Source organism: Phoca vitulina, unplaced genomic scaffold, assembly GCF_004348235.1.
Source record: "Phoca vitulina isolate PV1807 unplaced genomic scaffold, GSC_HSeal_1.0 scaffold2, whole genome shotgun sequence".
In the NCBI taxonomy this organism is placed as follows: Eukaryota; Metazoa; Chordata; class Mammalia; order Carnivora; family Phocidae; genus Phoca; species Phoca vitulina.
The window spans coordinates 27,808,703-27,824,329 of NW_022589705.1; the positions used below are offsets into that span (position 1 = coordinate 27,808,703).

Genomic DNA, 15,627 nt, shown 5'->3' on the forward strand with positions numbered 1-15,627 from the left:
CAATGCCTGCCCTACATTAGATAGAATAAATGCATGTACACTTTGATATAGCATGTTAACTTTTAGGAAATATACATCTGCAAAATTATAAATATATATAAAATCCACTGAGGCCTCACTTTAAGTGACAAAAGATTGCTTAATTAGATTATTGAAGTATCTATATCTATATATTGGTAATATAAATTGAACATGTGCCAGTATGAACACTGGAATACTATGTAGCCAGTAAATAAATTGACAGTGGAGCTGTATTTGTAAAAACATAGGAAATCTTGAAAAGATAAAGAAATAAGGAATAAAACAGTGTGTATAATGTATTCACTATAAAAAAATTATTATGTGCAATTATACCTATCTATGTACAAATAAAATATCTCTGGAAAATTTGTTAGAAACTAGTATCACTGGTTCCTTCTGAGAAGAACTGAATGGCATCGGGGTGGAAGGGACACACGCTCTTCATTATATATTCTTATCTTTTGACTTTTTTAAAGAAATCTTGAATTTCCATTTTATAAATAAATAACAGAAAATATAGAGTATAATACTAATAATGACAATCACAAAAAGAATGTGAAATTGGCTATGAGATAATGAAATTCCTCACTATTTCTAGAAATGACATCAGCCTGCTCAATGAGGGGGTCTAAGACTAAGATCAGAGTACCACGATGCATAAAATTCACATCTTAATCTTGTTTTCATTTTGGCCTTGGTTTTTAATCCCTTATATTTACTTCAAAACTAAGTTATAAACTTTCATATTGCCCTTTTAAATCTCAGCTAGAGTAGCCCCTACTTCCTATATTTGAATTACACTTTTTAAGATGTTAGAAGCAAATATAATTTATAATATTTATAGTATATAAATATATATGAATAAATTATATATTAATATAATGTATTAATCACAGAATCAATATAATTATAATTATGCAATTATATTATATTAATAATTATAGTAATACCATATATATTACATTACATGTATAATAAAATATTATTCAGCCATAGAAAAGAATGAAATCTTGCCATTTGCAATGACATAGATGGAGCTAGAGAGTATAATGTTAAGTGAAATAAGTCAGTCAGAGAAAGACAAATATCGTATGATTTCACTCATATGTGGAATTGAAGAAACAAAACAAATGAGCAAAGGGAGAAAGAGAGAGACAAACCAAGAAACAGACTCTTAACTCTAGAAAACAAATTGATGGTTACCAGAGGGGAGGTCAGTGGAGGTTTGGGTGAAATAGGCTATGGGGATTAAGGAGTGCACTTGTGGTGATGAGCACTGGGTGATTAAAATACAAACTTAGGGATCCCCAGGTGGCTCAGTCAGTTAAGTGGCTGCCTTCAGCTTAGGTCATGATCCCAGGGTCCTGGGATTGAGCCCCGCATCAGACTCCTTGCTCAATGGGGAGCCTGCTTCTCCCTCTGCCTGTCACCCCCCGTTTGTGCTCTCTCTCCCTCTCTCTCTGACAAATAAATAAAATCTTTAAAATAACATAAAATAAAAACTTTAAAAAATGAAAATAAAAATAAAACTTATCAAAATTTGTGAAATGCAGTGCAAGTTGTTGAAGACTTGTAAGATTTTTTTGATATGTAATTTGACAGAGTATGAACTAAATTTAGGGAGGGGGACTAAGGAGACACTAAGCAGCTGGGTGTTTTTAAAATTCATCTAACTGGATAAAATATTCACTGTTTGCAATTAGTTTTCTCAGCTTCAGATAGTTGCCTCTGGGATCCCTCAAGAGTCCCTAATGGAGGGACCTAAAGGTTGAGTGACTATAGAGAGTTGAGGGGCTGGAGTGGGAAGGGAAAAGTCTAACAAGGGTGGACTGAAAGATGGAGTATGTAGGAGCTTTTGAAGGGTGAAATATTAATAGATTTCAGGTCTTTAACAGCCAAAATGGAAGTGTTGCATGGTCAAGAAGTAGGAAACAGAAGTCCCTTATTTAGTAATTCCTGAATTATTGGCCAGGTCTCTCTCTGTTATAAATTATATTGGAGAATCCTGGGGAGCAACATGAATGGATCTATCTCTACGTATTATGGTGTTCTATCATGGGGTTCCATACCCCATGAATGCCTGATATCAGAATTCCTTGCCGACAAAAAGGAGAAATCCTGTCCACTAGTTGGTTTAAATCTTCAGTAAGATGGGTACTAAGGGAGTCAGACAAAGACATTAAGGGACACAGGTGTGAGGGAGATGAATATGGGGACTTGTGAAGGGAGTCCTTCAAGGTCACAATGAATTCAATATCCCATTTCATGAAACTATTGGGATAGTTAGGCTAAGAAGGAAATTGTGTTGAGCCCTAAGAGATCCTATAAAGTTACTGAGGGACTAGAAGGCAAATTATGAGGAAAAATTTTTTTTTAATTTAAAACTTACTTAATATACAGTGTAATATTGGTTTCTGGAGAATTCAGTGATTCATCACTTACAAACAACACCCAGTGCTCATCCCAAAAAGTGCCCTTCACCCATTTATCCAATGCCCCCACCTTTCTCCCTCCATCAACCCTCATTTTTTTTTTCTCTATCATTAAGAGTCTCTTATGGTTTATTTCCCTCTCTCCCTTCCCCGCTGCCTTCCCTATGTTCATCTGTTTTCTTTCTAAAATTCCACATATGAGTGTGATCATATGGTATTTGTCTTTCTCTGATTGACTTATTTCACTTAGCATAATACACTCTAGCTCCATCCATGACGTTGTAAATGGCAAGATTTCATTCTTTTTGATAGGTAATATTCCATTGTGTGTGTGTGTGTGTGTGTGTATCCCCCACATCTTCTTTTTTTTTTTTTTTTTTTTTAAAGATTTTATTTATTTATTTGACAGAGAGAGACACAGCGAGAGAGGGAACACAAGCAGGGGGAATGGGAGAGGGAGAAGCAGGCTTCCCGCGGAGCAGAGAGCCCGATGTGGGGCTCGATCCCAGGACGCTGGGATCATGACCTGAGCCGAAGGCAGACGCTTAACGACTGAGCCACCCAGGCGCCCCTCCCCCACATCTTCTTTAACCATTCATCAGTCAATTGGCATTGGGCTTTAACCATAGTTTGGCTATTGCTGACAATGTTGCTATAAACATCACGGTGCATGCATCCCTTCAAATCTGTATTTTTGTATCCTTTGGGTAAATACCTAGTTTTGCATATGCTGGGTTGTAGGGTAGTACTATTTTTAACTTTTTGAGGAACCTCCATACTGTTCACCAGAGTGGCTGTACCAGTTTGCATTCCCACCAACAGTGCAAGAGGGTTCCCCTTTCTCTGCAACCTCACCAATACCCGTTGTTTCTTGTATTGTTAATTTTAGCCAACCTGGCAGATGTGAGATGGTATCTCATCATGGTTTTGATTTGTATTTCCCTGATGATGAGTGATGTTGAGCATCTTTTCATGTGTCCATTAGCCATCTGGATGTCTTCTTTGGAAAGACATGTCTTCTGCCCATTTTTATAACTGGTTTATTTATTTTTTGGGTGTTGAGTTTGATAAACTCTTTATAGATTTTGGATACTAACCCTTTATCCAATATGTCATTTGCAAATATCTCCTCCCATTGTGTGGGTTGCCTTTTAGTTTTGTTTGTTGTTTCCTTCACTATACAGAAGCTTTTTATCTCAATGAAGTCCCAATAGTTCATTTTTGCTTTTGTTTCCCTTTCCTCCGGTGATGTGTCTAGTAAGAAGTTGCTACAGCTGACGGCAAAGAGGTTTCTGCCTGTGTTCTCCCCCAGGGTTTTGATGGTTTCTGTGTCACATTTAGGTCTTTCATCCATTTTGAATTATTTTTGTGTATGGTGTAAGAAAGTGGTCCAGTTTCATTCTTTTGCATGTTGCTGTCTAGTTTTCCCAACATTTGTTGAAGAGACTTTTTGTTTCCCCCATTGGATAGTCTTTCCTGATTGTTGAAGATTAGTTGACCATATAGTTGTGGGTCCATTTCTAGGTTCTCTATTCTGTTTCATTGATCTATGTGTCTATTTTTGTGCCAGTACCATACTGTCTTGATGACTACAGCTTTGTAATATAGCTTGAAATCTGAAATTGTGATGCCTCCAGTTTTGTTTTACTTTTTCAGAATTGCTTTGACTATTCAGGGTCTTTTGTGGTTCCTTACAAATTTTAGGATTATTTGTTCTAGCTCTGTGAAAAATGCTGGTGCTTTTTTGATAGGGATTGCATTAAATGTGTAGATTGCTTTGGCTAGTATAGACATTTTAATGATATTTGTTCTTCCAATCCATGAGCATGGAATGCTTTTCCATTTCTTTGTGTCCTCTTCAATCTCTTTCATAGGTGTTCTATAGTTTTCAGAATACAGATCTTTTACCTCCTTTTAAAAAAATTTTTTTTTTCATCTTTTACCTCTTTAGTTAGGTTTATTCCTAGGTATCTTTTTGTTTTGGTGAAATGTCAAATGGGACGGATTCCTTGATTTCTTTTTCTGCTGCTTCTTTATTGGTGTATAGAAATGCAACAGATTTCTGCACATTTATGTTATATCCTGCAACTTTTCTGAATTCATGTATGACTTCTAGCAATTTTTTGGTGCAGTCCTTTGGGTTTTCCACATAGAGTATCAAATTGTCTGCAAACAGTGAAAGTTTGACTTCTTCCTTGCTGATTTGGATGCCTTTTATTTCTTTGTGTTGTCTGATTGCTGAGGCTAAGACTTCCAGGACTATGTTAAATAGTAATGGTGAGAGTGGACATCCTTGTCTTGTTCTCCTGACCATAGGGGAAAGGCTCTCAGTTTTTCCCCACTGAGGATAATATTAGCTGTGGGTCTTTCATGTATGGCCTTTATGATGTTGAGATATGTTCCACCTATCCCTACTTTGTTGAGGGTTTTTATCAAGAAAGATGCTGTATTTTGTCAAATGCTATTTCTGCATCTATTGAGAGGATCATATGATTCTTACCCTTTCTTTTATTAATGTGGTGTATCATGTTGATTAATTTATTGATGTTGAACCATGCCTGCAATCCAAGAATAAATCCCCCTTAGTCATGGTGAATAATTTTTTAATGCACTGTTGGATCCAATTAGCTAGTATTTTGTTGAGACTTTTTGCATCCATGTTCATCAGGGATATTGGCCTGTAATTCTCCTTTTTAGTGGGGTCTTTGTCTGGTTTTAGGATCAAGGTAATGCTGGCCTCATAGAATGAGTTTGAAAGATTCCCTTCCATTTCTACTTTTTGGAACAGCTTCAGAAGAATAGGCATTAATTCTTCTTTAAATGTCTGGTGAATTCCCACGGGAAGCCATCCAGCTCTGGACTCCTTTTTTTTTTTGGAAATTTTTGAGTACTGTTCAAACTTTCTATTTCTTCCTATTTCAGTTTTGGTAGATTCTATGTTTCTAGGAATTTATCCATTTCTTCCAGATCACATAATTTGTTGGCATATATTTACTCATAATATTGTTTTATAATTTTTTTGTATTTCTGCAGTGTTAATTGTGATTTCTATCCTTTCATTCATGATTTTATTTATTTAGGTCCTTTCTCTCTCTCTTTTTTTTTTTTTTTGGTAAGTCTGGCTAGGGGTTTATCAATTTTGTTAATTCTGTCAAAGAACCAGCTCCTTGTTTTGTTGATCTGTTCCCCTGGGTTTTTTTTTTTTTTCCTATACCATTGATTTCTGCTCTAATCTTTATTATTTTCCTTCTCCTGCTGGATTTAGGCTTTATTTGTTGTTCTTTTTCCAGCTGCTTTAGGTGTAAGGTTAGGTTGTGTATTTCAGACTTTTCTTGCTTCTTGAGGTAGGCCTGTACTACAATATACTTCCCTCTTAGGACTGCCTTTGCTGCATCCCAAAGGTTTTGGACTGGTGTGTTTTCATTTTCATTTGTTTCCATGTATTTTTTTCTATTTCTTCCTTAATATCCTGGTTAACCCATTCATTCTTTAGTAGGATGTTCTTTAATCTACATGTATTTGAGGTCTTTCCAAATTTTTTCTTGTGGTTGACTTTCAGTTTCATAACATTGTGGTCTGATAATGTGCATAGTATGATCTCAGTCTTTTTGTACTTGTTGAGGGCTGATTCGTGACCCAGTATGTGATCTATTCTGGAGAATGTTCCATGCACACTCGAAAAGAATGTGTACTTTGCTGCTGTAGGATGAAATGTTCTGAATATATATCTGTTAAGTCCATCCGGTCCAGTGTGTCATTCAATGCCATTGTTTCCTTGTTGATTTTCTGCTTACATGATCTGTCCATTGCTGTAAGTGGGGTGTTAAAGGTCTTTACTATTACTGTATTATTATCAATGAGTTTATGTTTATTATTAATTTATATACTTGGGTGCTCCCAATTTGGGGGTATAAATATTTACAATTGTTACAACTTCTTGATGGATAGACCCCTTAGTTATAACGCCCTTCCTCATATCTTGTTAGAGTCTTTGCTAAAATCTAGTTTATCTGACATAAGTATGGGTACTCTGGCTTTCTTTTTATGTCCATTTGCATGATAGATGGTTCCCCATCCCCTCACTTTCAATCTGCAGATGTCTTTAGGTCTAAAATGAGTCTCTTGTAGGCAGCATATAGATGGATCTTATTTTTTAATCCATTCTGATACCCTATGTCTTTTGATCAGAGCGTTTAGTCCATTTACATTCAGAGTGATTATTGAAAGATATGAATCTATTGTCATTGTGTTATCTGTAGAGTTGGTGGTGATGTTCTCTGGTTCTCTATAGTCTTTGTTGCTTTTGGTCTTTGTTCTCCACTCACACAGTCCTCCTTAATATTTCTTGCAGGACTAGTTTAGTGGTAACAAACTCCCTTAGTTTTTGTTTGTCTGGAAAACTCTTCCTCTCTCCCTCAATTTTAAATGACAGCCTTGTTGGATAAAGAATTCTTGGTTGCATATTTTTCCTATTCAACACGTTGACTATATCTTGCCACTTTCTTATGGCCTGCAAAGTTTCTGTGGACAGATCTGCTGCAAATCTGATGTGTCTTTCCTGTAAGTTAAGGACATTTTTTCTTTTGTTGCTTTCAGGATTCTTTTCTTGTCTGTGTATTTTGTGAATTTGACTATGATATGTCTTGGCAATGGCTGGCTTTTGTTGACTTTAATGCGAGTTCTCTGTGCTTTTTGGATTTTGATGCCTGTGTCCTTTCCCAGATTAGGGAAGTTGTCAGCTATAATTTGCTCCAATAAATGTTTGGCCCCTTTTTCTCTCTCTTCATCTTTTGGAACTCCTATAATATGAATGTTATTCCATTTTAATAAGTTGCTGAGTTCCATAAGTGTACCTTCATGATCCATTACCTTTGTTTCCCTCCTCTTTTCAGCTTCATTATTTTCCATAATTTTATCTTCTATATCACTGATTTGTTCCTCTGCTTTATCCATCCTCATTTTTATGGCCTCCATTTGGCTTGCATCTTGGTTACAACATTTTAAATTTCAGACTGACTAGATTTTAGTTCTTTTATCTCTGCAGTAAGGGATTCTCTAGTGTCTACTATGGTTTTTTCAAGCCCAGCTAGTATCCTTATAATTGCTTTTTTTAAATTCCAGTTCAGAAATCTTCTATCTGCATTGATTAAATTTCTGGCCATCATTTCTTCCTGTTCTCTCTTTTGGGGTGAATTCCTTCATCTCATGATTTTGGAGGGAAAAAATTAAAAAATGAAAATGAAAAAGTGAAAAAAAAAACCAACTAAAAATAATATAAGATAAAATAAACTACATAAACGAAACTAGATCCTGGGTGTGCTTTGGTCTGCTTGTTACAAGACCCTTGTTAGAAAAAAGACAGAAAGAAAAAAAGAAAAAGAAGAGAAAAATAATTAAAAATTTAAAAATATATAAAATCAAATAAAAAATTAAAAAATGCTCTTTCTCTATCCAAAAAGCAAAACAGGAAAAAAACAAAAAAACAAAAAAAACAGAAAGGAACAAACAATAAACAAAAAAATTCCAAAGGATGCTAGATCCTGTTTCCCCTAGAGCTGAAGCCTTACAGTACTCTATAATCAGCAAACATGGTATGGGCAAGGGGTTTGTGCTGGTTTTCTGGGGGAGGGACCAGTTGCTCTGATTCTCAGATGAAACTGCCCTAGTGGAGATGTGCCTGCAGGTGTGTGTGGGGGGGCACGGGCCTTGATGTAGTGGCTCCATTCTCCACTTGACGCTGTTTAGCTCACTGAGGTGAATCAAGATGGAAGGTGTGGGGTGAAAGTGGCTTTGCCCCGTTCTCTCATCTCCAGAGTGGGAAATGCATGCCACCCCCCTTTAGTGAGCCCTCACAGATGTATAAATAATGCCCCCTCCTATGTTCCTGGTTTCCATCAGTCAGATCCACACCTTCACCCTGTATGTTTCAGCACCTGACAAAGGGCTCAGCACTCCTGTGTTTTATCTCAGGCGAGGCTGTGTTTGAAAACCCCACACCTCGAGGCATGGACCCACACTGATCCTCTCAGGGAGGGTTTCCCTGCCTTGTAGTTGGTGCTCGTTTATAACAGAAGACAGTGGTGTGACTGGGCAGCAGTTCTGAGTTTACAGTGAATCGAAGCACACAGCTGGCACCAGGTTTTGTAGCCCTCAGCTGGTGTCTTTGTTCCTATAGTGGTGGGCTCAACAGCTCGATGGCGCCCTCAGGGTCCTTGGCCTGTGGGGAGGCTGTATCTCCTCTCCCCAAAGCTTTCAACCAGTGGCCAGTGCCGACTTGTCCCAGAAAGCAGCAGTGTGACTGTGTAGTGATTCAGAGTTTATAGTAAACTGTAGCACTCAGCTGGCTCCACCAGGATTTGCAGCCCTCAGCCAGCATCTTTGTTCCCATACAGCTGGGTGAGCAGAGCAATGGCGCCCATAGGGTCTTTTGCCTGCAGAGAGGCTGTATCACCTCTCCAAAAATGCACTCCAAGGAGAGGAACTGCTTCTCCCCGTGTGACCCTCAAGATCCTCAGGCTGCCCACTGTTGGGGCTCAGGTCTGCTCCCTCCCCGGGACACCCCTCAGTTCCCCAGGCATGAACCTGACTATGTCTAGAAGCTCTGATACCTCAGAATCTGTGCTCCACTGTTTATAGAAAACTGGTGGTATTGTAGCCCTCTCCTTTTCCTCCATCAATGGTTTAGAGCAATAGTTTCTTTGTGCAGTTCCCTCTGTGTGTTTTCACTCTTTATTCCCCCCCTGCCTTTTCTCTCTCCTCCTTCTCTCTCACTACTCCCTCTTCACTCAGGGCTCCCTCCTCTGGGGGGCACACACCGCTCTTTTCTCCCATGGATGAACTCTCCTCAGTTCCTTTCATGGGTCATTTTTCTGGTTTGTAGACATGTAGCTTCGTTCTCTAAGACTTCCAGTTGATTTCTTGGGTGTTCAGAATGATTTGATATTTATCTAGCTGTGTTCAGGTGAGGAGGCAGGGTTAGGGTTGCCCTATTCCTCCATCATCTTATTAATGAGAAGTGTGGTAGGTGCCCTTCAGCTCATGAGGGTAATATAACCTTGTGAATTTAGTGGCAATTAAGGGCATGGAATGTCTGCTTCCTCAGAGCTGAGTTAGTATTCCTCCTGTGAATAAGGAATTTGGTTTTTTTCCCCTCCTTTTGAGGGTCAGGCATTTCCAAACCTCACAGCCTTTTTCTATACGATACCAGCAAACATTCTGGTCAATGGAGGCCTATATTTTTGGGTCCTATCTTTAAGTTTTCTAATTGTTCTAACTGCAAAGCCATGAGCTTGGATTGTATATTTTCTACTTTCTAAAAATACTATTCTTACAGTGCTGGACTAATGTCTGAAATTCAGATATCTCAGCATTTTAACAGGAGAACTTTTTTTTTTATAGTTTTAGGAAGCACAAGTCTTAGATCATTCCAAAAGCCTTTGGTAGAACAAAGGTTGTTTGGTAATTGAGTTCAAGCCCTGAGTGCTCTTTCCAAGTAGTTTCTAATTGGTGATGATAATTTGCCACAATTTCATCCTTTAGTTGTTTACAATTTTGAATACATGACAAATCCTTTTTAATAAGATAAAACTCAGAATGGCTTCAAATAGTTTTTCCTTAATTTTTTTATTCTCTGACTAGACTCATCAGTAGCTTGAGATCCCTTAAAATCTTCCAAGATCTTTCATTTAGCTTTCTTAAACCAAAGAGAGGCATCTCTGCATCCCACAAATAAATGGATAAGTTGATATAAGTTGGGGAGTCTCAGAGAGTAAGAACCCAAGACCTCCTAAACTTTTCAATAGATTTCCCTTTCTTTTTTTTTTTATTTTTTTAAGATTTTATTTATTTATTTGAGAGAGAGACAGAGAGAGTGAAAGAGAGAGAACAGGAGCAGGGTGAGGGGCAGAGGGAGAAGCAGACTACTCGCTGAGTAGGGAGCCTGATGTGGGGCTTGATCCTGGGACTCGGGATCATGACCTGAGCCTAAGGTGGACACTTAACTGATTGAGCCACCTAGGCACCCCTAGATTTCCCTTTCTTTTTGGGAATTGGAATCTTTAACCAAGACCAAGGTTTATATGTTACTTCCTCAATTTGGTCTTTGTTAGGAATAGGTTGTGGGAGTGGCTTGAGCACCATCATGTACAGAAGATGGAGATCCAACAAATTAAGTTGTCAAGGAAAACTGAAGAGCAGGAGAGCATTTTGAGAGGGGAAGGAAAGGGGAAATGAGGAGTATGGAGGCACTGGAGGATGGGATCTAGGGGACTGTATTTGGAGAGGACCAAGCAGGGTCTCAAGGTCTGAATCAGTGACCTTGGAACTTTTTGTTCCAGGGCTCCTCTATGATGCAAGCAGTTAGCAGGGATTTAAGAAAGGGGGTTTTCAGTCAACTGCAAGGCTACCATGTTCTAAATCAATGGTAAAAAAGAAGTCTGGGGTTCTAACCCAGTTTCAAGAATACACTCAGACTCTTAAGAATCAAAATCTATCCTTACTGCACTTTAATGGATTATCATCTGGAGCACTGGATCAGGAGTCAGACTCACCAATGGATCCCTGATCAATCAGTCAGGAATGGGGACAAAGGTCTAACAGATGTGTACTTGGAGTCTCAGGTGAGAGTTCTGGAAGTATAATGATGAAGTTGATTTTATCGGAGTTGCAGCACCAGAATATAAAAGAAACATTACTCTGACACTTATTAAAATGATAAGGAGGGCTTTAATCAAACTATTGCAATAGGTGTCAAGGCTATTGCAACAGAAAAATACTGAGCTCAATTCCAAATATAGCAAAGCCAGCTGGGAATATATAGTTGACAAATAGAGTGACAGGTTCTATGAATGTAAAGGTACTAAGTAATGAGGATCGGGAGATTCTTCCTAAACTGGCTTAATAGGATTCTTGTTAAAGAGAGCAAGGACTTAGATATTAAGTGTCTTAGCCACTTCAAGCTGCTATAACGAAAATACCATAGATGATGCTTAAACAACAGAAATTTCTTTCTCACAGTTGTGAAGGCTGGGAAGTACAAGATCGCGGTGTCAGCAGCTCCTGTGTCTGGTAAGAGCTTGACTCCTAGTTTGTAGATAGCTGTTTTTTCATTGTATCTGCCCATGGCCGAAAACAGAGAGAGATTCTGTTTCATCTAGTTTTTATTAGGGCATTAATTCCATTCATGAAGGTTCCACTCTCATGATCTAATTACCTCCAAAAAGCCCCACCCCCAAATGCCATCACATTGGAGATTTAGGCTTCGACATATGAATTTTGGGGAGACACATTCAGTCCATCGCATTCTACCCCGGCTCCCCCAAACTCATGTCCTTCTCATGTACAAAAAGCATTCATTCCATTCCTATAGTCTCAAAGGTCTTAATGCATTCTAGCATAAATTCTAAAGTCCAAAGTCTTGCCTAAATATCATCTAAATCAGATATGAGTGAAAGTTGAGGTGAAGATCCATCCTGAGGCAAAATTCCTCACCAGCTGTGAACCTGTGGAACCAAACAAATTATATGCTTCCAAAATACAATGGTGGGACAGGGTAAAGATAGACATTCTATTTCAAAAGGGAAAAATAGGAAAGAAAAAAGGTGTGAAGGTCCTAAGCAAGTCTAAAACCTAGCAAGGGAAACTCTATGACATTGTAAGGCTCAAGAATAATCCTCTTTTTCTTGATGCTCTGCCTTTTGGATCCACTGGGGCAGTGGCCCTGCCTCTATAACTCTGCATGGTGGGGATTGTGTGGCTGTGTCTCTGCCTGGCAGGGGTCATGTGCCTGTGGTTCTACACAGTGAGGGTCATGCCTCTACAGATCCTCCACTGGATATTGCTCCTACCCTTTGAAATCGAGGTGGAGGCAGCCCTGCTCCCCCCTTTCCCCAAGGTCCATGCACTCTGGGCCTGGGGTGGGAGTGGCAACCCTGATAATCTCTGAATCAAATTCAGGGTCCTTCTCCCCTTGTCTGAAAGAATAGCACACATTAGCCGCAGAAGAGCACTATGGTTGTCTGTTGGGTCTAAGAAGTCTGAGAGTCTTTGTTCATTTCATCCTGTTTTCTCTCCTTTAGTTCCAGTTAGCAGGGTTTCTGCTGCCATAATCCCATCTCTGATCTTGCCTTTTGTTGAGATGGCTGATTACATTTGTGGTTCATACCCACACTGACCTCCTTATGAAATGACCCATCTGCCACCACACCCTTTCTGTTCTCTTCTGAGAACACTTTCTTATTTTTTGTAATATGAGAAGCCTGAGAATTTTCCAAATCTTTAAGTTCTGGTTCCTTTTTGCTTAACAAGTGGTCTTCAACCACTTTTTCTCTTCTCACATTTTACTATAGGCAGTCAGAAGGAACCAAGATGATCCTTCAATACTTTCTTAGAAATCTCTTCAGTTAAATATCCAACTTGATCTACATTCTACAAAGTACTAAAATGTGAACATAATTCAGTGAGATTGTCACTTTATGAAAAAGATCATCCTTCCTCCAGTTTCCAAAAGCATGTTCCTCACCTCTGTCTGAGTTCTCACCAGAATCACCTTTCCAGTTCTCTTCATGGCAATATTGGCATTTTCTAGAAGATACTTCAAAACTCTTCCAGCCTCTATCCATTACCAGTTCCAAAGTTGCTACCATATTTTTAGGTATTTTTTAAAGCAGCACCTCCCTTCTTGATACCCAATTCTTTCTTGGGAGAACACAAGCATTTAATCCATGCCATTAAGAGCAGGTGATAAGGAATCTTAAGACATAGCAAGGGTGGGGGAATCTCAATAAACTAACTTTGCAAGATTATTATTTTTTTTAAGATTTTATTTATTTGTTTGACAGAGAGAGACACAGTGAGAGAGGGAACACAAGTAGGGTGAGTGGGAGAGGGAGAAGCAGGCTTCCTGCTGAGCAGGGAGCCCAATGCGGGGCTCGATCCCAGAATCCTGGGAACATGACCTGAGCCAAAGGCAGACGCTTAACGACTGAGCCACCCAGGCACCCCTAGCAAGATTATTATTGAAGTTGGGCTAGGGGCACCTGGGTGGCTCAGGTGGTTGAACGTCCGACTCTTGACCTCAATTCAGGTTTTGATCTCAGAGTTGTGGGTTGATGCCGCACATGGAGCCTACTTAAAAACAAAAAAAAGAAAAAGAAAAAGTTTGGCTAGGCAAGCCAAGGACAAGGACCAAGGTCAAGGCCTGGTTGAGAAGAGAAGAGAGCTCAGAGAGACCTTCACCAAAGATTGGTGAAGAAAGAAATTTTTGTCCTTGGGTGTAAATACATGTGCTTTCCCCTCAACTTTGCTGTGAACCTAAAATTGCTCTAAAAAATAAAGTTATGGGCAATTAATTTTTTTTAATTAAAAAACATGGGCAAAATTCCTGATGCTCTGCAAAAGAAGATATATGAATGGCCAATAAGAACATGAAAAAATATTCATATATTTATGTAAGTTAAACTACCATGAGCTAACAATACACACCCATCAGAACGGCTAAAACTGAAAAGACTACCAAATGTTGGTGAAGTCGTGGAGCAAGTAGAACTGTCATATATTGTTGGTGGAAGCATAACATGCTACCTCTACTTGGAAAAAGTTATGACAGTTTCTTTTAAACTAAACATACACTTACCCTATCACCGAATAATTCAATTCATAGCTATTTACCCAAGAGAAATAAAAACATACATTCACAGAAAAAAAATGACAAGGAAATAACTTATTTTAAAGTAGGACTGGACAAGAGAACCAATATGTTCTTGGAAGAACCTGGCAAAATCCTCATTGAGACTCAAAGAATCCCATAAAATATTGATACAGAAAAAACGAAAGCAGCTCACACTTAACATAACTAAGTACACAATATAAAGATGCACCATGAATAGGAAGGAGCAAAAACAAAAGAAAGTAGAGACCTTCCAAGTCTTTAGACATAGAATTATCAAAAGCATATTAGGAGCATCTGGGTGGCTCAGTCAGTTAAGTGTCTGCTTTTGGCTCAGGTCATGGTCCCGGGGTCCTGGGATAGAGCCTCATGTGGGCTCCCTGCTCAGTGGAAAGCCTACTTTTCCCTCTCCCTCTGCCCCTTCCCCCACTTGTGCTCACTCTCTCTCTCTCTCAAATAAAATGAATAAAATCTTTTTTTAAAAAAAAAGCACATTAAAAAACTTCAATTCTCTATGCTTAAAGAAATAAAAGACAGGGGTGCCTGGGTGGCTCAGTCAGTTAAGCGTCTGACTCTTGGTTTCAGCTCAGGCCTGCTAAAAAATCTTAAAAAATAAATAAATCAAAGAAAAACTTTAAAATATCTGCAGGAAATGGTGAACTACAAGATTACATAATGTATTTGAAAATGAGCTTATAGAAAATCCAAAGCAAAAATTAGAATAATTTTTCTGAAAAACTCAAAAGATGGGTTTAGAAGATCAGACCCTCTCTGTGGAGAAAATAAAAGTCACATGCTCCAACCCACTGATTCCTGCGGCACTTCTTTAGGTTTTTGTTTGTTGTTGCTTTATCAGTGGGTGAGGAAGTGTGCCCTACTTCATTAAATGTTTTCAGTATTTTGTCCTGTTATTTTTTATTCAGAATAATGTTAAGTAAATAACTGAGCTCAAAATATAAATCCCAAACTCTCAGTGATAATACAAAAGAAATCTAAGCAAAATCCCTAAAATTCCTGGGTTTTATATAATACATTTGTCTCTTGGACAGAGTGGGTTTTTTTTTGAGTCACAGAACAATCAAAGCAGACTAACACAGGTGATAGTGATCATGATGATGACAGCAACAAACACAATGCTGACAAGAGCTCACCTTCATCAATTCATGTTTTGATACTGACCGTGGATTTTTCATATATTTTTTTTACAAGGTTACAATGCAGAGAGCAAAAGTCATTGTGCAGTCCTGACTGACACCAAAGCCGGCACTTTTAAACAGGACTGCATTTAGTCACTCAGTGCATACGTACTGACCACTGACCACGTGCTGGGCCCTGTGGAAGGCACTGGAAGGCACTGGGAAGGCACTGAGGATTCTGTGGTTGGAATAATAGCCGTGGTCCCTGTTCAGAAATCAGACATTAAAACAAGTTACACAAACAAATGTAATTTTCGAATGTCTGAGAAGCACTGTAAAGGAATAATACTGGGTGCCTCGAGTAAGTATAGAA

At 38.6% G+C, this 15,627-nt stretch overlaps 1 protein-coding gene across 1 annotated transcript in view; it reads right to left on the reverse strand.

Moving 5' to 3' along the window:
* The window catches only part of LRRC8B (leucine rich repeat containing 8 VRAC subunit B), a 278,771-nt gene that overhangs the window by 184,204 nt on the left and 78,940 nt on the right, over positions 1 to 15,627 (reverse strand). The window lies entirely within an intron of this gene.